Source organism: Corvus brachyrhynchos, unplaced genomic scaffold (assembly GCF_000691975.1).
Source record: "Corvus brachyrhynchos isolate BGI_N302 unplaced genomic scaffold, ASM69197v1 scaffold28, whole genome shotgun sequence".
Lineage (NCBI taxonomy): Eukaryota > Metazoa > Chordata > Aves > Passeriformes > Corvidae > Corvus > Corvus brachyrhynchos.
In genome coordinates, this window is record NW_008246058.1 from 1,559,061 (window position 1) to 1,584,411 (window position 25,351).

The window sequence follows — 25,351 nt, forward strand, 5'->3', positions numbered from 1 at the left end:
TGTACATGGCAATAATCTCACTCTTTGTTCAGCCAAATATATTGAGTGGCACTGAAAATGTGTAAAAGCATCAACGTGCGCAGGACTCAAAGAAGGATGTCTCCACTTGGTGCATATACAGACTGCACCTGTGCAGACCTTCCTTACTCAGGCTTTTATATCATACCCATTGTGTTGGTGAGCACCCTCGCAGTCATTATAAGAAAAAATACCTGTTTTCTTCAGGATTTCCCTGTGGAGGTGGATCTCTGGATGTTTTTGCCCTGATTTTTTCTAAAGGGATCTCTGAGAACTTGTGGTTGACTCTCTTAGGGTTGGTATGGGTTCACTGTGGAGATTAGTTTTGCAAATGTGGCCTTGCAAAGAACTGTGTATACTGATCCTGGTGTGAACAAGTTCTGTGCAATAAATAAAAGAGGCAAGGTGAAGTTCTAAAAACAAAAATTATTTCAATTTCCGTAAAATCCATTAATGTTTAATGAGAGTTGGATGACCATGTGGGTAAAAGCTGACTGGCAGCCAGTAGAAGATTGTATGTGTATCAGACAAAGCAGACGCTTGCTCTAGCTGGCCCAGAATCAGATAAATTGCACCCTGTCACACTCAGCAGCTTTTACCACTCATGTAATGGATATCTTAAAAACTCTGTAGATGTAGATGTAAAAGAAAAGAAATGTGCATGTAAAGATAGAAAAAAGTTATCTCCCTGACTGTTTTTTGGTGACTATTTGAGAGTTTCGATATATGTCTTTTGTTGGAAGTATGATCATTTTGTTCTTTTTCACTAATTACTGAATGATTTCAGACCAGTACATCCCCTACAAGTCAGTAAAAGCTCTGTCTATAATGTGCATATGTAATGCAGTGCAGATGGATTCCTTTGTTTGGGAAGTCACACGTCTAAAGCAGAAAACACCTTTCCACTTCTTTCTGGGTCACTTTCTACAGAAAGGAAGCCAAACCTCTGACTTCTTGAGAAAAGAAAGGAAAAGCAGTGTCAGTTGAGACAAATTTAATTTTCTCAGCTCCTGAAGACATAATTAATCTTGTACCCTGACATGGAAGTGCAATGGACAGTTACTTTTCAAAAAGACAATTACTAATGTTCCAGGTTTTCACAATAAAAAATCAGTGACTTAAATTAGGTTTCTAGATCTGTACACAGAGGAACAGAAATAATTAGTGATCATTTGAAAATAACTCAGTCTGTACAATAATCTAGCTTTATACTCCTGTTTTGTAGGACTTTTCTCTAGTTTTCAGGAACACCTGCAACTTTTCTGCATTATCTTACCACCTTAGAATGTACGACTGAGATCCCAGAAAATCTTCAGCCTGAAGAAGAAACAACTCTTCCCTTCTTACTCCTGGCTATGAAGTGCTCTCCTTTCCTAACTTGTGACTTCTCTGAGACAGTGATGTCCTCACCACCCTGTTTCCCCATGACAGAACTCACCTGTTACTCATCTGCTCTTTTGGTGGGAGAAAACGTTAGAAAAACACCAGGGCTATTGTCTCACCCACAAAAAGGCAGAACTGTGTGTGCATACAGAGAAATTTCACACTTCCACCTGGGTGCAGAAGTGAAAGGTTTGCTTGTGGTGAGTAACCGATGCTGCCCTGGTTGTGTGACAGCTGATCATACGCAGAAAACAGGAAAATTCCCTCAATTTTTCTCACACGGGTGCATAATCTAAGAGGGGAAAGGCTTTTCCACTCACTATAATTTGAATCGTATCTCATTTTTTCCCACTCTTCTTCCCACAAATTCAACAGCTCAGAAGGTGACGAGTGTTTTCAGAAATGAAAGGCTTGATAAATTTGGAGATTTCTGAACTCAGCAATGTGTTAGTAAATAAATTGACAAAGCAGAAGCTTTAATGTTGCAGAAACACCATTAATGGAGGACAGGCTTTTAAATAAAAAGTTATCACCGGAAATATTTCTCTCATCTCCAGCCTTGGACTGAAAATGCTCTAGATTGATGTAAGTTCACATATAAGACCCTGGGTTTGGCCAGCTGTTCTCAGCTTGCAACCCCAGAGGTCTTCTGAAGAGTTTGTCAGTTAGATCACGATGGCACCTTCTTGAGAGTCTTAAATTTACTCCACAGAGCCTTGCACCTCCCCTTGAAGACAGGGAGTTACAAATGAAACAGTTTCCAAACACTGATTTAGACTGTTACGGAAAAGTCCAGCAGAGGCTCAGACATCCTGGCTATATTCTGTTATGCTCAAGAAAACACTTCCTGTCAGGAGGACTGAATTGGAGCCAATAAATGACCATTCACAGCCAAGGGGGGGAAAAAAAAAGCAGAAGTAAAGTGCTGTTGGTTAGCTGGCAGGCTTGAAGCAGCTTTACTGGCACTGAGAACCTTTGTGTAAGCATTGCTTTAGCCAAGGAACTGCTCTCAATCCTTGTTACTCAACTCCGTGAGATGTAATTCCCTTAATACAAAGCCAGGAAACCCCAAAAAACACCAACGAATTAGAAAAGTATCTGACTGAGAACAGTGCTCTGGAATTTATACTGAAATCTGGAATTTATACCAAAAGTCCAATTGTAGCTAATGTTTACAAGATGCAGGTTAGTAAAATATCACGCACAAACTCTCCACTTTCTTTTTGTACCTCTTGCAATCCTAACTGCTGGATAAGCAAGGAAATGTTTGCATTAATTAGTGCACAGACTTGAGAGCCAGTAGTCCCGGGTTATTTTCCATCTCTGGCTCTGATTTGCTATTGTCCAATCCTTATGTATGTTAAAACCACGTTTACTGAAATGATTCAAGAGTGCTTAAGGCTACAGTGACTTAAGTACAGTGTAGCTGAATGGAGTGAGGCATTACTAGAGAAGTGCTCTCTGCCTACTACCAATAATGCTTTTTTGCAGTAAATCATAGTATCAGTAACCTTTGAAACCAAAACTTTTGTAGCTGACTCACCAAAAGGTGTCACATTTGAACACAAACTTCTGGGTGTGAGTCGTATCCTGTGTGGCCCAACTTTCTACCCTTTCTCATCTACTGAGTCTCAAATTCAACACTCCTAAAGGTTTTTTCTTGCTTCAGTATGTTTCCAGAGGAAGACGAGTTGACCCCTTCAGAGTGCTTTTGAAAGTTAAAGCAGTCACTGTGTCCATACAAAAAAAGTCTCTTTCTATTTGATCTGGTAAAGTTTACTTCTGTAAAATCATCCAGCCAATAAATACAGAGATATTATGAACAAGACCTTTGAAAAACTAGTGTGACTTGCCTCATCTTCATCCACACCATGAAAAATACCTGCCCTATTTTTCATTTATATACCATGGTATTAGCTCAAATTTTCATCTTCTGAGAATTTTGTCACACTGGAACCAAATGGCAATTTAAAACATAAAAGCAGTTCAGGTACCATATTTATCTATATTGACAAGCTGAAGGACTCTGAGACAACACTGAGATTTGACCAAGTAAAAGGTAAATCAAAATTGTAATTAGGTGAGATGCTGCAAGTATAGTGCATATAGTTCATGTGTTCAGTCACCGCTACCTCTGCTCATTCACTTTGGAAACAGGTAAAGGATGCTACTGCAGCACAGAGAACTGCTCTGTTCCTCCCCAGATTTCCCAGATAGGCTTATACGCAGTGAAAAAATATGTATGCACTAAATTTAATGTTTTGCATCTCTTCCGGCTTGCTGCACTCATGCACATCACATATTTAATACCTGAGCAGTAAGTCTGACATCTCCAGAGGTACAATATTCAGAGGTAACACTTCTGGGAAGTGCTGTACCAAGTAGATATAAAACTGAGCTCAGTGTGTCCTGCTGAAAGACTTAATATTTTTGGACCCAGCCTGACTGGAGTTAATACACAGTGGATTTTAGTGAGACAGAAATCCTGGACTCATGTATAAATCCAAAGGGGCTTTTTTACAGAAATATAGGACATGTTAATGGAAACCAATAATGAGAGGAAGAGAGAGTTTCACTTGCAATAGGAGTCTGGAAGTGTTGGCTTGCTTAGTTAGTCCAAATTAATGCTGAGAAGGGATGTCATTTCTGCCTCTTAATGTATCAGAGTGTATTCCATTAAGAGAATTGATTATTAAAACTATAGAAATATGTCAGTGTAAGGATGAATGACTGAAAAACCTACATCATGCATGACTCAAGGATGGAAACTGGCTGCAAGTTTCTAATTGCCAGAGGAGTGAGTTTCCTGGAACAATGGGAATAGTGGGACTGAAAAAAAAGCTTATTGTGCTCATAGTGGTGCTTGATGTGTTTGGGAGCAGGACTGGATACCAAAGGATGTCTGTGACAGTCAGATGAATGCAGTCAAGATCCTGAAGTCTCATAGACTGAAAGGTAAGCAGGGATTTGGGTGTGGTGGGGCTCACGTTCAAACCATAAAGGGGAGTATCACACAGATCAGTTTAGACACAGCTTCAAGGGTGTCAGACGCTTCCACAGTGGAATTCCTTTCTTCTTTTACTCAGAACCACAGCATTTCATCCATACAGCTTTTCAGCTTGTGAAGCAAATAAATCAAAGAGATAACTCCAATAAGTAACAGGCTGAGCTCAAGTGGTCAGGCTGTAAAGGTTTGGCTGACTTGCATTAAGAATCTGACAGCACAATACCAGATGACTTTCCTTCTTTTTTCCTTCTTTTTTCCTTCTTTTAAGAGGTGCTTTTTTTCTGTTTTATTTGTTTGTTTGTTTGTTTTGTCTTTGTTTTTGTTTTTTAATAATCCTTTCTAGCCAGTCTTACAGGCAAATTTAAAAACAGGGTATTATTTCCACTTTTTTATCTCATGATCTGGTAGAGATATAAATTTAGCAAAAAAGTGAAAGCAATGGTTACATGGAGATCAAACATGAAATACCAAACTCTCATGAAGTATTGTCCACTGGAAAGACATTTAAAATGTGATTTCAGACTTATGATTTATCCATTAAACTTTTCCTAAATTTCTTCCTATACACAGTCTTTATTTTTATTTGACTGAGGGCTGTATTTCTGCAAACAAGCTTGAGGGCCTTGCAGTTTAGAAATGCTGCCTCAAAGTACAAAAGAAACCCTTTCTTCCATCACTCCTCTGCTGGTATTTTCCAGAGGACTTTTTCCCTGCATTTTAGATAAAAATGACCTAGCAATGTATAAATCAGTATGGGAGAGTGTAGTTATACAGAAAATGGATTTTAGAGGGTATTGACAATCCAACAGAAAAGTATATTTTTCTATTGAACGTTGTTTAGTCCAAACCAGAATATTCCCCTGGCTTAATCATGACAACACTATCTCTGTTACTTTGGATTTACTTCTCCTCCTAGTTTTACAGGATATGGAGTGCAAATCCCTGTTGATTCCCATAATTACTGAAATGCCTGTCAAAAATGCAAAACTACAACGCATGATTATATCATCCCTAGATGGATGACTTTGTTCTTTAACCCTTTTTTTGACCCTTTCCCTCCTGGTTAAAAATAAAAACTTGGGGTTAGTGTAATGAAAATTAAAGCTGGCTCTTCATTTGTTGCTCCATAGCCAGATCTGAAGAAAGGTGGAAACATCTAGGACTTCAGAACTATTATCTGCATTTCATTTGCCTCTTCATTCCACAAAAATCTGCCTTGTTCTATTCAGCACTTCCTAAAAGTGGTCACTGAAATATTTAAACTTCTAAAAAAATAGATTGTAGCTTGAAGGCAAAGTTTATCCCAGGTAAACTTAGACACTGAAGTCTTGGCAGACTGTGAGAGGAGGACCTAAATGACCTCATTGTTGAATTCTGGGAGCTAGCAGATGGACCAGCAGCAATCCTGCTGGAAATCATGCCAAGGTACAAAAAATAGAGACACGAGGGTTAAATCAAGTGGCACCCACACTTGCCAATTTATAGTACAGAGGGATTGCACTTTCTGCCTGGGGTTTGCTGCTGTCCAAGCTCAGATGTGTCTCACCTATTTTACTAATGTCAGGGTACTTCTCCAAGAGTGTGAACTTTCCAGTAGCTGGGAAAAAGTCCCCATATTGCTGTTTTAAGAATCTGAGGAGTTGGAAAAACAAAAGTTTTGTCCCTGATGAAATGAACACAGGGGTAATGAACACACCAGGGAGTAAGAGCTTGTATTTTTCTGAAGAACTGGTGCCTGACATCCACTCACCTCCTCTCAGCTTGGCAGGTTAAGACCTATATTATATCTTGGTTCTGTAATGAGAATGATGTGGTGAACTATACATGATTTCAAACATGCACTGTTTCACTGGGCTGAGGATTCAGGGAATTTCTGACTATGGACTGTTTTAATGCGATGTGTTAACTGCTTAAGGGAGCAATACAAAATTCAACCTTGAAGGAAACATTCCTGTTCTAAACACTATTTATGGATGAACCTAAATGCCCTAAATATGAGCAAGTGACAGTGTTTTTATTAATCAATGATATAACTCAATTTCTGACCCTAAACGATTGCATTAGATACTGAATGTTTCTTTAATAATATAAAACTATATTTTGTTAACAAGTGCTGTTATTGCTGTGACTGCTCCATAAGAACTTGGACATAATCCCACAGTACTTGTTTTGTTCTTTATTTATACATGAAGTCCAGAAGCAATATTTTCTGAAATTACAGTCTTGAAAGTTAAAGATGGAAATTTTTTCAGACTAGACAATTCATCAACATATGAGCGTAATGTGTTCCTTAAAAATACTGAAAATTTTAGCTAGAAATAACGATGGGAAAATTAGTTACTAAATAGCCAGCAAAAAAAACCTCTTCTGTCTTATAAAGCTATATGCATTCCTTGTCTGTCTTAGGAGCAGGGCCACAGTGTTTTTGCTGATAACAAAATTTAAAAAGAAGTGGTGATTTTCTAGACTACTGTAAGACTGACCTGCAGATTGATAAGTCAGTGGAAAGATTCCAGCTGACTTACACATACTGTGGATGAGGCCCTCTATCCATTCTATTGCCAGCTGTTAAACATCACTGACAAACACCACTTTTCTTCTTTAAAGTTCTTCTCCTGAGAACAATTTTGTGAGAAAATATCAAATGAGTAAGAGAATATTTTTAAAGTTAGTTTGATCTTAACTATGCAGTGTTTTATAATAAATATTTAAAGTCATGCAAGAGATGTCACTTGAATGTACCAAACCCAGACTGAGCCAGAATAGCTCCATATCTCTTAATGAGGAATGATTTTTAGATTAGGAAACTTTGGTAGATTAAATTTGTTTGGTTTTCAACATTGTGAATTGTTACATGGGAAGCCATAAATTAAACTGGAAAACATGTAAATTAATAAATGAGTCCTAAATCCAGTAAGCAGCTAGTTGAAGACTCTAAACCCATGAACTGGGTTAAATTGGGAGTTCCTCTAGAAATTGTTTTGAAATGCATCTTACTTAGTATTTTTATTAGATACTATGACAAAAATACAATAGTAAGAGACTAGCAAAATTTGCCACTGACATGAAGTCAGGAAACAGCATGAATGAGAACACTTAAAAGGTGAAAATAAAAAAAAAAAAAAAAAAGGAGATTTCACAAAGACAATGAACTGTTTGAGTAAAATGTAGAAAATCAATTGAAACTGACAGAGACAAAAACAAATCTGGTCTTGAACAATGACAAATTAGTAACAATAATGTTTCCACTATTCACAGGAGTGAGGTTCTTGAACAGTTTTCCAAAATACATACAAAGTAATTGAAGGAGATTGAGGGTGGAGATTGCTCTATTTGTGAAGGGGATTACATGATTTCTTATTGCCTGCAGTAACAGGAAACTGGAACAGTGTAGTGGAACCTCATAAAATCTGTTATTTCTAGCTTTTATCTTCTTTTATTTTGCAAAATTTTATGTGCATTTTTTTCTTGTCCTCTCCAACAACTCGGTATTTTCTTAAAAACATCAGGAACTCTTGCAAGGCAGTGAAAGATGTAGGAAAGTACTGCAGGAAATCACTATTAAAACACACAGCATAATTTTGCTAATTTTCTAGGCTTCCCTGATTCGAAACACTGGAGTGATACTCTGGGGCTGTTTCCATTGCAGCACATGAGGTGATTACAGTTGCATTTGTTTCTTGGAGAAGGCCCAGAAAAGGAACTCTAATGGAAAGTCCTGCAATCGTGATACCCCTGAGACTCTATTAACAAGCACCATTACATCACTGCTCACTTAAAGAAGGTCAGTTCACCCTTCCTTTTTTTGTAGACTGCTGTAGGGGTGAAGAGACTGGAGACATACAAACAAACCTGTCTTTTTGGCTGACTGGTTTTCAGAACCCATAGACGTGTGGGTGGAGAGAGTGGGCAATATCACTCTATATCTCAAACCAGCAAATATTTTACCACCTGTGGATAAGTAGTTCAAACCGTGGGAGATATTAAGGGGAAGGGTTTTCACAGAAAAATTGGTAAGAAACATGGCAAAACCAGACCAAATTAATGTGTAAATGGTTCTGTTTGTTATCTTCTAGCAGAAAAGTAACTCAGAACCTGTTTTTTGGATCTATAATTACAAAAAAAAATAGAGAAAAAAATCTTCACAACTTCCTGCTCTAATTTTAGGATTCATAGAATTCCTTTCTTTCTCTCACTCCTATTTTAAGATCTTGGTGCATTTAAAATTTTTGGGATTTGTTTATTTTTGTTTTTAATCACAATTTTCTTGCCTATGTCTAAACCCACACAAATTACTTAGGTTTGCTATGTCAGTAGTACTGTTTTGTCCCAGGGTCTTTTAGAGTAGACCTCTAGCTGAAGAGATTGTAATTGGTACAAAAATCTGCTGAGTATTCAGAGAATAATATAAATTGGAACTATCTCCCTGCTTTCCAGTGAACATTAAAGTGAAGTCTGGTGATGTCAATGCAAATAGCAACAAGGTTAACTATTTCACTAATGACTAGAATGTGTGAAGAAAAAGCATAAACATCTGTAGTGATGAGCAGTACTTGCCATGACTGATAACTGTGCTCTACCTAGGCAGAAGCAAGCTTGGTTGGGCACTGAGGCCATCCAGGGAAGTGAAGGGGTTTTCCTGAGCTGACTCAGGAGGACCACCCTGGAAGGATCCAGGAGGAACTCTTTAATCATACCTCTAGCACCTGCTCAAACTATGGTGTTTAACACCTTGTTTCACTGCTCAGGGTGAAGCAGACTTGTTTGCTGAAGGTTTGTCTACAAACTACAGATATTATGCCTGGTGTCATAGGTTAGCATAGCTACGGAAGTGATTTTCTTGCAAAGAGGTGCTTACAGCTTCCTCTATGACCTAACAGAACCTATCAACTGGCTAGTTCAAATATTGACAATTTTTTAAGCCACTTAAAAATTTTTACCGCCTCTGTGGTCCACATTTAAGAATGGACAAACCCCGGGAAGCTCTCTCTCGCTTCCAGCCCTGGGACAGGTACAGGGCAGGGCCCATGAGGCCCAGCGGGCCTGGGCTGGGCCCTGCTTGGCCCGGGCCAGACTGGGACACAGCCATCCTGGAGTCGTGTGGCCCTGTTCCACCCGCGGCCCCCCACAGCCCTGTTACATGCAGACGGTGCAGCCTGGCTACCCCCCTCCCCCCAGTGTGGCCAAAGATTCAGCTGAAACTGCCCCACTGCCGGCAAAGATCATGTGACCAACAGCGATAAGCAAAATTCCAGCTGCAAGGCCTGGGTGAGATTAACCCTTTAGTGCTGTGAAGAGCTGAAAACCTGAGGGAGGAGAAAGAGGAGATGCTTAAAGCTGAAATTCTGTTGTAAAGCTATGGTGGTGATGGACTATGATGTATCAGAGTACCCGCTGTAATTTCATGAAAGCATGGGGGTGGAGCGTTCAACTTGTACTTGTGAGCAAAAGTACCTGTGCCAAAATAAGCAAATGTTGAAGCAGCTGTGATTTGATGAGAAGTTTGAACAAGGAGAGATGGAAGTGATGAGGACTGTTGCTCCAATCGGAAGGAGAAGACCTTTGTTCCTAGAGCTATTCCCATAGACACTCCTAGAGATGAAGATGATGAGGACCTTTTTCCTCCCAGGGAAGGGGGAGGGCCTCTATTCCTAGAGATGAAGATGCTCCCAGAGATGGGTGAAGAGAACCTTTGGTTTTGAACAGCTCAACCTTAAAATGCTACCCTAGTAGCTCAAGACTGGACCCTCGAAAGCAGTTGTGGGAAAAGCTGCAAGTCGGGGGAAGGGACTTTCACATGCGAGCAGAGAACCAACCCAGGCGGCTGTCTCGCTGTGACATTGAAGGCATGAGAGAACTGTTTCTTGTGGAGATGTCTCCATAGCATGAGCAAGAGAGACTCCTATCCCTAAATGAACTGAACAAGGTTATTATGGAAGTGGTAAACAGACTGAAAATCTCAAGGGTTGTCTTTTTTACTTTGTCAGTGGGAGAAGGGAGAAAGGGGGGGCGAGGAGAAGTGTTCTGAAGGTGCGGTATGATTTTTTTTCCTTCCTTTTAGGTCTGTTAATAAACTTCTTTATATTCTTTTAAGTTTTGTGCCTGCTTGGCTTTCTCCTAATTCTTATCTCACAGAAGGTAAATAAGTAAGTAATGAGTACTTTTGACCAAACCACTACACCTGGAAAAATACATTACCATTTTTAACTCCCCAAGAGTTATAGAATCATAGAATAATTTGGATTGGAAGGGACCTTTAAAGATCACCTAATCCAACTCCTCTACAACGAGAAAGGACAAGAAGAAGAAACAGCACAAAATCAGATCTCACCTGAAGAAAGCAAGTACAACATCATGTTTGGATTGATTGATTTCTTGCAGGGGTTTTGGTATATCTGAATTTTCAAGAGCAGATATATAAATATGTTTGAGAGTTAGTATGAGTAGAGCAGTGAGAGAAAGTCACAAGTATTAAGATGCAGGACATCATCTCTGCTGAAGAAAGAAGAGAAAAGCTTCAAGTAGGCCATAAACAGGTCCTGAGAGGTGGAGAGATATTAAAAACATATATCATAAAAAGGAAAATCCTCCCTTCTGTATGATAACATCCAGCCTCTTGAACCTGACATGAGTTCTTTCTTGAGGTCTTCAACATTTAATAATAAAAAGCCATCATCAACAATAAATGATTTCAGGATCAGAAGAGATTTCAAGAAGTGTGACAAAGTTTTAGACCTTTTGGAAAGAGATAATAATTTTAGCAATCTTTTTTAGGCCTGGACAGAGACTTTCAAACATTGAGACATGATGTTGTTTTAAATAATCTCAGGACATCTTCCAATCTTCATGCTTGAATTATATTCTTTATTTGACCATAATTGTAATACAATATGAGAACAACATTTCTAGGAATTACTGTTTGCTTAATATTGAGAAATAAAGTGGAATCAAAGAGTTCTCTAGTTATAAAGTATGGACTAGGCTGAGAGAGGTTTTTGGCTTTGTCTGGAGTTTTGTCTGAAACTGGATAACATAGTGGAGTTTGCTTGGAAGTTCAGTACTGCTAGGTGTTGTATGCCTGGAAATGTTTCAATAAAAACATCTGGAATTTAATCTTCCAGAGAAACAAAGCACTGGAAGCTGCACTGAGTTGTCCAAAATCACATAGACTCTGGGAGTAAAACCAGGAGGAAAACCCAGCCCTCCTAACCCTGTCATTACATGCATCTTGCATTTTCATTCTTACCAATCAGTCACCCAGTCAGCCAAGAGTCTTCCTGGAAAGAAACAATGACAGAAGCCAGAAGAAATGCAGAGTTTGGCTCAAAATTATTTTAGCCAATAAACAGATGTAAGTAACTTACGGTTTAAAATGTATCAGTAGCTAAAGATCTGATTTATTACTTAAAGATCAAGATATTGGTGTCTTTTCAAACATAAGCAATACTCATTTTCCCTCAATTACTTTTATTTGACTTCTAGTTTGGACTGCTACACCTGTAAGATATCATGCGTAGTAAATCCCTGTTGCTGTTGCCCTCCTCTGATCTCTGCACAGCTGTGTAGTGCAAGAGAGCTCTTTGGGCAGGGAGCACTCCAACCTACTGTGGATGCTCTTGCACAAAAGAAACAGAACAGGTTTGGATAACAATCTTTTAAATTTCCTGTATACATAGAGACTGCTTTTTTAAAATTGTATATCCAGCTCAGATTGCAATTGCTGAAATTTCTGCTTTAAAAATTGTTGCTTTCGAACATTTCAGGTGGATTATTGAATCTTCCAATATAAATTGCTTTTCAGTGTGGCAATGTTTGTCTAAAGTTATCTCACTCCTCTTTTGTCATAAACAGGTTTTCTAATTCTCATAATGTTGTTTAAAGAGCTTTTCAAGCAACTTCCACAAGACATCTCTACACTGTTTTTATTAGAGAAGAAAAGGCTATGGAAGATGCTATATCTTCCATAGGTAGGTGACAGAAATATAAGAGTTACTCTTCCACTCATCCCTTACTTCATGAAATTTGTTTCAAACCCACCTGGCAGGACTAGGATGCAGGTCAGACACTCAGAAGCAGCTTTACACACTTGGGCTTTTATTCCAAATCCTAATGATTGCATATTTGCAGACAATTGGCAAAAAAACTCTTTTGTTTGTTTTGTTTGTTTGTTTTTTGTTTGTTTGTTGGGGGGTGGGTGTTGGTTTTTCTTTAATCAGTAAAAAACAATTCGCAAGGTGTTTTATTCTATTGGCATCTATTGGCAATGAAATTATTAGCCTCGTTCTGTCCTGCAGGGAGATCCAAACCAACAAACTTACTCTTTTTTTTTTTTCAGTATTTTTCCTTGATAGCAATTGTTCCTGTTCCATTTAAGGGAACGTGACCTAGAAAAGCAGCCACAGAATTTAAATATTTACTGAGGAATTTAGAGGTATTGGAGAGGTCTGAATGCTTGATTCTTGTTGACACTGAGGAGTATCTGAGAGTTAATGAAGAACAGAAATCACTGGGCCTATTTTGCATGAATATGTTTATACTAAATTGCATTGAAAATTTATAAAACCGTCACACTTTTGTTAATATCTTCCAATTATAGAAAAGCTAAAAGAAGTTATATATCCCAAAAATATAGGTTGGTTTGGGTTTGTTTATTAATTTTTTAATTGAAGTCTGTTAGACAAAACAACTTACCTGAAAATATAATGTCCTTAAAAAACAGAAATTCTCACTTTTGGATATTAAATACCTTTGGAAATCTCACCTTTAACACTGCCTTATCAGATGGTGAGGGAATAAAAGTATGCAATGTATATACAACTTTTTTAATGCATAATAAGAAATGGACCAGTGCATCATTGCAATGCAATTACATGTAGTATAGATGGGGCCTAAAATTTAGGTTTGCTTTATGAACAGACTATCACAAGTTTTGAAAAACATTCCTTTTTAAAAATCCTTTAGTAGTTTGGATTTATAACAACTACTCTCTGTGCTGCTGTGTTTTAATGTTGGGTGCCACAGAGAAAAAAATCTGGGTTAAAAAAAGCCTTTTAATAACTAAGACAAGATATTACCTCTGGTGAAGAACACCACCCTGGTCAGATCCCACAGCTGAGAGGTGACATGTGCACTGCCTACTGCACTTTAGTCAAAGAGCTACTTTTAAAAATGTATTAGCTGGTCTACTCAGACTGAATAACTTAGTGATTGTTTCCACTGAGCAACTGCTCTGTACCATGCTGAGAGGACAGGAACCTCTGGCTGGAGGCAGTAACAGGCACCTGAGGTAGGTAGGAGAACAAGAACCTCTCCATCCAGTGCTGAACATGCGCTGGTAAAGCTTTTAGTGATTTACTAGCAAGCTGGCTGGGGGGAGAAGCAAGAAATACTCTGGTTATGCTACAAAATAGGTTGACTGTCAGTGCTTTTGTGCACACAGGCATTTTTCAGTTGTGAATTCAGTCTGAAATATGGAGCTCAGTCATGGTTCCAAACAAGGTATTTTAAAACAGGTTTATTTATTCATTTTATTCTCTTCCCCGAACCGTACAAACACTTGTGTTTGAAAATCAGAGTACTTCTTTTTCCTTGTGCTTTCTCCTTCCAGCATCACATCAGTGACCTGATTTCCAGAGGAACAGCTCTCAAAGTCCACAGGAGGTACTCAGCATGTCTGAAAATCAAGCCATAAATAGACGTGAATCTCTCTTTCTTTTTTCCTCAAGGAACTGAACTGCCAAGTCTCAGCAAACAGCCAAAGAAACCCAGCTTGTTCACAAATGCTAATTTAAAGCTGCATGTGTGTTTGCACAGGCTGGATTGGGCTGAATAAATCTGAGTCACAATAAAAGGGAAATTTATTATTCTAAAAGGAATCTTTAAATTCTTGGAGGTTTGGGAAGAGAAAAAAAAGGCTGTCATTTGAGAGATCTGCATCTGTGGGATCTGTGAGTAAGCCTGGAGCGGAAGTAAAGAGGAAATCCCCCACACGACTTAATGAAATGCTATTGTGGGATAATCACTGCCAAAGAAACTCATCAGTTCAGATTTTGAGCATCTTTGTCTGTTGAAGTGCCTGAACAGAGCAAGTGAAGCATGCATTTCCTGTTTTGGGGGTTCTTTTTCCCATATTAAGATATGGATTGTTATTCTGTAGAAAACAGTATCATTTATATTGGGGAAAGCAGGGGAGAGATCTGGATTTTATTATGTAACCTTTCTCAATGGATTGTCTTTCTGTTTGTTTTGAAGATCTTGAGAACAAGCAACTGTTTCCTAGCACAAAAGAAGTTAATAGAAGAAGTCACACTGTCATGTTCCTCTCATGTCTCTTCTTAAATATTTGTTTTCTCAGATCAAATCACCGTTATGTGCAAAGTAGCTACGGAAAAATTGTAATGGAGGGAGAAAATTCCTGTTTTTAAATCCTCGCCAAATGTACAGAAAGAAAGAGAAGTCATTTGTACAGAGGAACTTTAGGATTCTTCCAAAGAGAAGGCACTGTTAAGCTAAAATTAAGACACTGTTTTTTCTCCAAGATGTCACAGGTCCAGCAAACTAGATCCCAAAACTTATTTACCTGAAATAGCAGGGTACAGATATGTTCCAGGTCAATCTAGCTGTACTCTACTTTCATTTAGTAAATGATTCATAAATTGTCCCAGATATTACATGAACCATTACATGGTTAATGTTAACAATACCTCTCCTGCATATAAATCAGTATTACTCCACTGATCACAACAGGCTAAGGCAAAATAAAGGGATACATTCTTCAGTGCAAGTAGAGGGAGTAGAAAACCCAAAGGGGTAATTGAATGGACCACTAGCAAGCTGGCTGGTAATCCTAAACTGGGAGGTGGTCCCCCTTGAAGAGGGTGATAGGGTGGTTGGAGCACTGAGCAATGATTAATGGAATCAAATTTAACAAGATCAAATGCCATAGTCTGCATGGGGGATGCAGCAACAATGGGCACAAGTATGAATTGGGAGAGCAGTGGCTGGAGATCAGCCCTGCAGACAGGGATCTGGGTGCAGGTTGGCAGCAGCTCTCCAGGAGCCAGCAGTGAGCCCAGGCAGCTCTGGGGGCAAACCCCATCCTGGGCTTCCCAGCATGACCAGCTGGGAAAAAGAGGGTTATCCCACTGTTCTCAGCCTTGGAGCCCTGAGTGCAGGGCTGAGACCCACCAACTGAAGAAGGATGTGAAGGTCCTTGAATCCATCCCAAGGAGGGCAACAAAGCCAGTGAAAGGGCTGGAAGTCATGTCCTGTGAGGAGCAGCTGTGGGCTCTGGGCTTGTCTGGTTTGGAGTAGAGGAGGCTGAGGGGTGACCAGGTGCTCTCTAACTGCTTCCTGAGGAGGGGAGGGGAAGATGGAGAGCTGAGTTGTTCCTCCTGGGGTTGAGACATCTTTAACGAGAAGGTGATCAAACACTGAAACAGGGTTCGTAGAGATGTGATTGATGCCCCAAGCCTGCCAGTGTTTAAGAGGCATTTGGACAATGTAATTAATAAGATGTTTTAACTTCTAGTCATTCCTGAAATGGCCAGGCAGTTGGACTAGATGGTCACTGTATCTTCCTTACAGCTTAAATTTTTCTAGCCTAGTCTATTCTCTAATTTCCACTCTCTAGCCTCATTTTGGCTTTGAATCCTTCCATCCTGTATCTCTCTCTTACCATTGCAAAGAGTTAACTTTGCTCCATAGGACCAGGATTTTCAGTCAACAGTCTCAGATACAAGAACATTCTCTCCCTCCCACAGTATCTGTCTTTTATCAAATGGGTGTTGGATGTACAAACTTCCAGGTACCAGAATGCCATGTTTGCCGATTCTCAGCTGTTCTCTAACTACTATTCCCTCCCCTGCCCCTGCCAAATTCTCATTTGCTTCAAGCCTTGTCTGTGCATATCTGAGTAATCAATCTCAACAAGAGATGTGGAAGGTAATTCTGCTCATTCTGATTCTTCCAAATATTCAACAGCCTGGTGGTGAAGGCCAGCCCACAGTGCTGAAGTTACACATCAACATGCCTGCATACCAAAGGTCTCCTAGTTTTAGTAGTTGTTAAGCTACCATGAAAGAAGTGGACACTGGTGTCACATCCCCTTTTACACAGTGGGGATGTTGCTATGAAGGTTATTTAACCTCAGAAGAGGGTGCAGGGGTTGCAGGGACTGAGTAGTGAGTCGTGAGTTGCAGGGACACTCAGTGGGGATATGCTCCTGGCCATTTGCTGTTGGTGACTCTTAGCAGCACCCTGTCTACACTTCCACACATTCTTCCCTGGCTTCCTGAGATAATCCTTTCTCTCTATTGACAGTCTAAAGAATATAAGCACCTGGCTGAGGTGTTGGGGATGATTGTGCTGGGATTCATCATCTATGTTTTAGGTGCTGTTGTTCTTGACCTCAAAACAAGAAGCAGAAATGTTGTTGTAACTGTTGCAACATAGAATACTATACACAGAGGAAATGTGTAATAAAAGAGAAGGCCCATATTCAATATTAAAACACTCCACACTAGTCCATTTCATAGATCTAATCCCTTTTTTAGGAATCGGTATTATGAGGAACCCTATCATTCTTTTAAACAAAAAATACATCAGTGAATAACTTTAAACATACTAAAAGCTATTCTTAAATAATCTGTAAACAAAACCAGTTCATGAGATAAATATTATGACAGTGGTCTTTTTAAAAAGCCTCATTAAGCAGTTGTACTTGGTGAGTCAATTGTTTCCTTGCTCACAAACATCACCCACTACTATGCATTGTACATGAAATCTATTTCTCTTGCAGCAACCTGACATAAAACTCTGTATTTTTTGGTTCATGGTAAATTTTTTCACTGTTACAACTGAGGGAATATTTGGGGTTATTTAATATTTGTTTTGAAAATTTCTGACAATTTAGGTTTGAATCACCATAAAAAAAATTACAAGGAATAACTTTGTAAAACAAATTCAGTTCCTTTGAGTGAACTCAATGCAGAACATTTTGTTTCACCACAGTTTGAAACTGCTCGATATTACTAAGTTTATTATTATCAAAATTTTGTTTAAATTAAGTAAGCAAAGCACTGCAATTTTGAAATCAAATCACTTATTTTCAATACACAGGTTTTATTTTTGAGTTTTGAACCAAAACAGTTCCCTAAAATCTATGTACATTTTTCCTGTGTTTTAGCAAGCTAGTCCTCCGCTTTTAATGATGAAATTTTACTCACTTGATTTTAACCAAGCTTTATTTAAGCTGCAATGCAGAATCCCTTCACCACGAATAGAGGCAGATTGAAGTCAAGACAATGCTAAAGAGAAAAATATAGACAGATATGTGTACCTGATTGACTGTTTCAGTTTGTCAATCAGATTACTCAGCAACATGCCATTATTCCACATCATATATCAGAGATGTCAAAGATCGTGCTGGGTCTATTCTGGCATTCCTAAAACTGATATACTGTAAAGAGCCAGCATGGTATGGAGTTATAAATTAATACATTTCAGGAACTACTGCTAGCAAAAATGTTCAATATTCATCAAAACTGTAAAATATTCACCTGGAATTCATTGAAGGTCACAAAACTCAACTTCTATTCCCTAAACAAGGAACCCTATTCAAGCTACACTGAAATTATAGCCAGTTTGGCATCATACAGACAAACTGTTTTTACAAAAAAAATCAGTATCAGCTTCTTTGATCAGTTTGCACACTCAGAATTGTTTCATGGGGCTTTGTTTGGCCAACATATGAAAGGATTAGGGTGGAACATTTAAAAAGGATTGAAATGTCTGATCTATCTAGCAAACTACCATACAAAATAAATGTAAACTTAAAAGATTTTCTATAATTTTGGCTCTCAAAGAGATTGGACATTGATTGATTGAAAGTGAGTTGTAAGTTTAGGCTTCCAAAATTCTCTTTTCCTCATTTAGTAGGAATTAAACCATTAGTAGGTCTTTGGCTGTACATCTACAATTTTGACCATTGTGATGACTCCAGGGACCTGTTTATGCTCTGTATTTAAGGGCTGCTGCACATCCCTTTTGAATAAGAGTGAAAAACTGAAGATTGAAAAGTGAGCACTGTGTCCTCCAAAACAAAGAGAGGAAAACTGCAGTCCATACCACTTATTCCAATTGTCCGTGGAAGGAAGAGTGGATCTAAAACTCAAGCCCCTAAGAATAATTTTTCACTTATTGTAAATGTGTCCATCTTAGAAATTATGTGGAGCTTTAGCAACTCAGAAGACACTTGTGTTAGAAAGACACGGAAGAAACAAGGAGAATTCCTCTTGTTTTTAAGCAATGTTGATAAGCCTTTGTCATTATCTTTTGGCTTCCTACGGAAAGAACAGATCCAGATATGATGCTACAGAAGCAATTTGTGTTGTGATGAGAGAGAGTGATGACAGAGACTGGTTTGAGTAAGAACACACAGAAATTATTCATACAAAGAATGCAATTCCAACCAGGAATTTCTTGTAGAGAGAAAAATTGGGTCCAAAGAAGCCTTTGTAGAGTCACCTTAAGAGAAACTGGTATTGAACAAATTCAGAAAAAAAATAGTGGATACTTTTGGACAGTACTAGTGCTGAAAAAATATAGTACCTTAACCACGAAGCAATGATTTCTTCCTGACTCAAAGTTTTCAAATAAAGGGCTCCCCTTCTGAAATACCTGCTTTTATGTAGGGAGATGTAAAGGAAATTAAACAGTACAAAGAAATCAGATTACTAGATCAATAGTCTTATCTCCTGATAGACTTGTAGAGGAGTCAGTGGCCAGATTTTTGATAACATTACATGGGGAATGTATTTTTTGTGTTATTTGATTTAAAACTAGATATCTAGAGTTTCACCAGCTATGAACCTCTTTAATGCATAGCTTTTATAAACCTTTTCTCCAGGAAGTATACTTCTGGATCTCAGTAGAGGCCTTGTAGGAATCCTGTGCTGTGGACTATTTCTTTGCTTGACTGAACTCAGGAAAGGGCCACTGTGGATCTATAGAGTACTACGTGGGAAACCAAGAACATGGTTTGAAAAACCCTAAATGGCATTTTCGTGATCTTATTGTTATCACACTTGCAGAGTAGATAAACAGTTTGATCTGATAACTGGGTTTGAATTTGCAGTAACACCATGCAAACTTCTCCTGTGTATGTAGCACTAAATATTAAAGAAAAAAAGACATAACAATAGATCAAATTTTGGTGTTCTACGGTTCCAAGTAAGACTTGTTTTCACTTGCATTTTAAAAAAGTTTTTCAGTTCTTTTGATACCAAACCTCAAAGCAAGAGACTGGTGCACTAATCTGCTGGGATCCATGTGCTTTTTTATTTGTAAATGTCACCATTCATTTCTTTAAAAGTCCCACAAACAGCTACAAGACATCAGGATCAACAGTGGCCTGTGTGGGACCTTTCAGTGCTCAGGTAGAATGTAGAAAGTCAATGCTTATACTTATAAGCACTCAGAATAATGAGTGCTAGAAATCCTTGAACCAAAGGAGTTTGCAGTGACTTAATTATAATTTAAATGCATTGTTGATATTAATAACTTGAAGTTTAAAAAGTTAGAAATCTTCATTTACTCTTTCTGGGGGAACAAAAAAATTAAGATTTAAGCATATATCAATATTGGGTAAAAATCTGTAGTTCTTAATCTGCACAGATTTTCTTAGTTCTTGTAATCCTGGTCTTCCAATTCCTGTAGCCATGAATCCCTGTAGCCACAAAACCTCATGGAAAGGAAGGGCCTGAGCTTTTGTGAATTCCATTTTTTACTCTTAGCCAATCAATCATTTCCATGTCCAGCTTTGACACAGTAGGGGCTGAAAACATGTGGTTTATACTTATCAAAATTACCCCCAATCCTTTCTTTATAATCTTCTTTTGCCATACCTATGGTTCTGGGTGCAATGCAGCTCACATCAGAAAATTATACAATTACTCACTTGACCTAGAAGCTGGGAGGTTGCAGAGACTTGGTGTATTTGCCCTTTTCTTACTTTCTTCAATAGTTCCTTGCATGGACATTGCTACCAGGAGGTCACTGCGCTAGATGGACACTGGGTATGACCTAGAGCGGATGCAGAATCATAGAATAATTTAGCTTGTAAAAGACCTCTAAGAACATTAGTAACCCCCGAAACTGAATTACACACAATCCTGTAAAGAGCTGTGAGCCAATTCATTTCACATTTGAGGGAAGAGAGGTGTGAATCGCAAAATTCTGAATATGCCAGGGTCATTCTTTGCAAAGTTATAAGAGTGGAATAAGTCACACAGATAGAGAGAATGCGAAACACAGCAATTTAGAAACTCTTGTGGTCATGAAAGACCACCATTGTATTTGTGCATGACCTACAAGCTCCAGGGGCCATGTGTGAAGCGAAACACGCAAGATGTTACTTTAAAAAGAATATTTACTGCAGGTTTGGCAGCTCCTGCTGGATGCTAGAATATGTGGCCTCCTGATAATTCGTAGTACAATTTTTCAAAGAAAGCAGGAAATGGAGGCTTACTGCAGAAAAAAAAAGGAAAAAGAAAGAAAAACTGACTCTTACTTGAAAGCAGTCTCTATATGTAATGTTCCAGAAAACCTTAACTGAACCACTTACTTTAATCATATTTGTTGTTAATTTAATTATGATGTAGAGTCTTTTGAAAGAAAGAAACATGGAAATAAATACAGGGCTGGAAGACAAAACCTCTGTGCTCTCATTCTAACTCATTCTTCATGTAAGCCTAGTTTTACAATGATGCTGAGGAAGTAATTTAAGAATTCCTACTTCCCTGTCTGTAAACTGGGCATAAAAATATTTTCCTTTTCTACTCACAGTGGTGCTTTGAGGCTTCAGGATCTCCTTAGAAAAACTTTACTGGTGCTAGTGTGATTCCATGGGAAGAAATTGTTCAAGTGTAGAGCAGAAGCATTAAGAAATTTAAATGTATGGTTGGTTACCTGTGTTGGAAGTCAGAAGCCATGGAAAACAGGCCCTGCACTGCAGTGCTGGTGAGAGCAGGACAAGCTGCTAAACAGAAAAATAGGTGGAAACTTTAGCAGTCCCCACCCTCCCCACACCCTGCCCTTCCTGGAATGAACTTGTCTTGCACTGTCCAGCCCAGAAATATAAGGAAATAAAAGGCAGCTTTGGGGTCTTCACATTCAGACTCTAGTTAACAGTGACGTGACATCCTATTGCTGTTTCTTCCAAGAGATGAGTTATAGGTAAGGAGAGAACTACTTGACATCCATGTAGATGTCTACCTTTGAATTAAGCCAGTCTCTGTTGATTGGGACAGGATTATACTTATTTATACTAGAATATTTGGCTTTCATTATAGCCTTCTTTTCTTTTTTTTTTTATTTCCACTTTAGCACTGCCAGTTAAAATCAAAACCAAACAGATCTCTGCTAAAATGGGTCACAAGTCTTTGTGCAAAGCCAGGAAGTTGGCCCTTGGCAGCATGTTCCCATTGTGTCCAATTCTACCACAACATTCTGCTCCCTGCTGCACCCACTCTACAGCCTTCACTGACACTGGGATGTCTTTCCTGCAGGACACAGCAATTAGCTGTTTTAAGAACTGCTCATGCCAGCATTTGCTGTTACTGTGATCCACTGATGAGTACCTCAAGATGAGAGATATATTAAAATGATACTTAGAAGTTATTAAATTCTGTTAATTCTGACTTAGCACCTAAAGCAAGGATGAGCCAATCTGCAAGGTTAGAGCTTTCCCATCTATTCTTAGAAGTGGGAATGAAGCATTCCTGCAGGCACACTCATCAGGTTGCTAGTACAGTGGTCCTATGACTACTTGCAGAGATTTTGGTACACCTCACTGAGACGCCTGCAAACGTCTTGCTCAGTCTTTACTCTCTGCTGTTGCAGGTGTTAGTTTAAAGAGTTGTGCTAAGAACAGCAGTCTGTGGTGTAAAACAAGTACAAGGGGTGGAGTCCAAGTTTCACCGGTGGATAAATCATAGCAGATAGGTTGGGACTGCCTTTTTCACTCCTTTCCACTGCACCATACTGACCACTAGAGTTTGCTGTATTAACGTTCGAGTGAACAAACCCAAAAGATCTGAAACAGCCCCACAAGCCATTACCAAAGAAAGCATGAATTCCCTCACCACAAGCTGTAGAAACTACAATGCCCTTTTCCAGCTGTTGGGATGAACTCAACTAGAAATGCAGGAGAAGCTGCAGGAAGTGTATGATTAAATAAATGGCACTATATTCTCTCTGTTGGTACAGTGCCAATGTTCTAGCAGTATGCTAAGGGACACTGTGCTATTTTCAGATTAAGTGAGAAATCAAGGTCCTGACTACTGGTCATTTTAGCTAATTAAAGATCCCTTGGCATTTATTTGCAGAAGGAGGGATATTAGCTTTGATAAGCTGGCAAAACTCCAGCTAAGAGAAGCAAATGTTTCAGACCAGGTTTTCCTTGAAGTTCTGAAGAGTGGAGAGCCCATTTTCTTCTTCCACTTTTAAGAGAGTAGCAAATAAAATTTAAAATGATGGCAGAAATTAATTTTGGGATTTTGATTGAAAGTGGACACTGATTTTGGCAAGTAGATTGATTTCTGGACGAATCTTCAATGCAGCTGCAATGTTCTCATGTTTGAGACTTCCTAATGAGATTCATCTCTTCCTCCTGACAGAGGTACTGGACAGTGTGTTCTCACCTCCACTCATACCCTCGGTTCAGCTGGACACAGGTCTAGTGGTGGCATCAGCAGAGGGAACTCTAACAGAAGAGACAATCAACCTTTTTGAATTTTCCATGACTACTGCCACCATGGTCCCAGGGAACAAGATACAAGGAAGACCGGTTCCAAAGAAGTCTTGCTCCACCTTGCAGCTCTGGTAATGGGTGTCCTTGTTCCCAGTTGGGATGAGGCCTGTTCTGTCAATACAGGGAACTGATTCCTCTGATCTTAAAAAATGTCTCAGCTTGTGGAAAGCTATTATTTTCAGACACACATGATTTGGCCGTGTTTTTACAAAGACAGCAAAAGACTGCATAGCAAGCCCATCCTTTGCCAAATTTCTATTCCCTGCTTCAAAGCCAGTAAGGGCCAAAGCCTCTATCAAAATGGCTTCCCAGCAAAAAAATTCTAGGGTGAAGGAAAAAGTATTACCCCTATCCTTCTTCTTCAATTATCCCCCTTCTCCACATCATAGTTTCAAAGAATCCAAAAGGAAATAAAAACAGACAGAAATATCCACAAAGAACCTGAAACAGATTAAACAATTTTAGTCCGAGTAACTACACATTAACAAAGTGATAAGAGAGTGAAAAGCACACCAAGCCAACTTATCTCCTATTAGTTATTTGAACCAGTAATAATATTTACCAGGCTGATGATACAGGAACAAAAGCAGACCCTGAGATAATAGTCATATACAATTATAATATTCCCTCTTTTAACATCCTGTCCATCTGTTTCAATTACTCACTGCTGGTGTCCCCACTGAGGTCATAACCCAGTTCACTCATGGTGAGGTAAACAGAGTTTAATGGGACTACTTGTAATGAGTAGGTTACAAGATGCCTTTTACTGAATCACAGTCAGGAGTAAAATTCCAAATATTCATAAGTTCATTTTCCAAGCCTGAGATCTCAAGTCAAAGGTCTCCTACTATTCTTGATTTTCATAGAAAATCAGCTTTCTAAGTGCCTAATTATTTTTGGAATAGAGCCAAAGTCATCTAGCAATAGTGTTTTGAAATTGTGACTTTCTGTCTAGTTATCTGTGCAGAGCCATGCACTTGGAGAATTCATAAACAATAAAATCCAGTCTTTGTTTTTCCTGAACTGAGCCCCGACCCAACAGATGTAGCTATTAAGAAATTAGTTAAACTAGAAACAAACACTTTAGGAACTGCCCAAACAAGCTAAAAATAATAGCACGTGGCATGCTGCAGAAGTAAAATATTCTGCCTCAAAACTTGAACAACAATGATCAAAGGCAGCTTGAGAATTCTAGAGCAAGCCAAAGAAACAACAGATTTTTCAGGACACAATTCATCTTAATCAACTGGTCTCAACTGGGACCCTATGGAAATACACAAGGCTGGCTGAAGAGGCCATGGGGAGAATTAACTAGGTGGTATATTGGGAAAATGAGGAAATGACCAAATGCATTTATCAAAGCAGTTTAGGTGACTGGGAGGATGCAGGAGGATGCTCTGTTATTTCTCCTGGTGTTCCTGAGGCAGCAGAGGAACTCAACTGCTCAGTTATTTTCATCAGCATCACTCTAAGACTTTGCCCAGATACTTGGAATTGTTCTGAGTTTATAGTCCCTTGCCTTCCCATCCCCACATGCAAATATAGTTTCTTTAACACCTATCTCTTCTAAATTATAACGTTGTAAAGCCAATTAACTTTTAAATATTAGCCTCTTTTTTACCCAGTAAGCAAATTTTAGGTGTGTCCTTTAAAGTCAACAAGCAGTAAGACAATGTCCTTATGTCCAAATTTTGGCAAACATCCTTGAACACTTCCTAAATTCTAAAGCACTTGACATTTTATGTGCAGCTTTAAGGGAAAGACCAAATCAGACAGTGCTCTGCTTTAGAGTTGAGGCCACAGCCTTCCCCAGCTGATGACTACTGCTGTTCCAAATAACAAAACACTCAGTGTTTGCAGATGGCTTTCCTTGGTCTAACCACTCTGCAGAAGCGGTACACTCCTGTGTAGAAGAAGAGCAATCTTTCTGCTCTTCTCCAGCTCTCACTTGCAGACTGGAAGCAGCACTTTGGTAATTTCCGCATACAAGCTCTTGGACCAATGAGTGATTTGTGTCTGCTGGTGTCAAAGTATAACCCTTAAAAGGAGAGTTTCACTACATTTCAAGATAACACAGATCTCTTCTTTCTAATAAGTCTGCCTGAGCACTTATGTGATGCTTCTGAAATTGC

General features: G+C 38.8%; 2 long non-coding RNA genes across 2 annotated transcripts in view; both read right to left on the minus strand.

The window, feature by feature from the left end:
• Positions 1–25,351, minus strand: part of LOC108449606 — a 140,053-nt gene that overhangs the window by 14,854 nt on the left and 99,848 nt on the right. The window lies entirely within an intron of this gene.
• On the minus strand, positions 13,463–21,474 carry LOC108449605. The gene is made up of 3 exons (XR_001865834.1): positions 21,377–21,474; positions 20,367–20,491; positions 13,463–14,081 (listed from the first exon to the last, which is right to left on the minus strand). It is a non-coding gene; the product is annotated as an uncharacterized LOC108449605 (long non-coding RNA).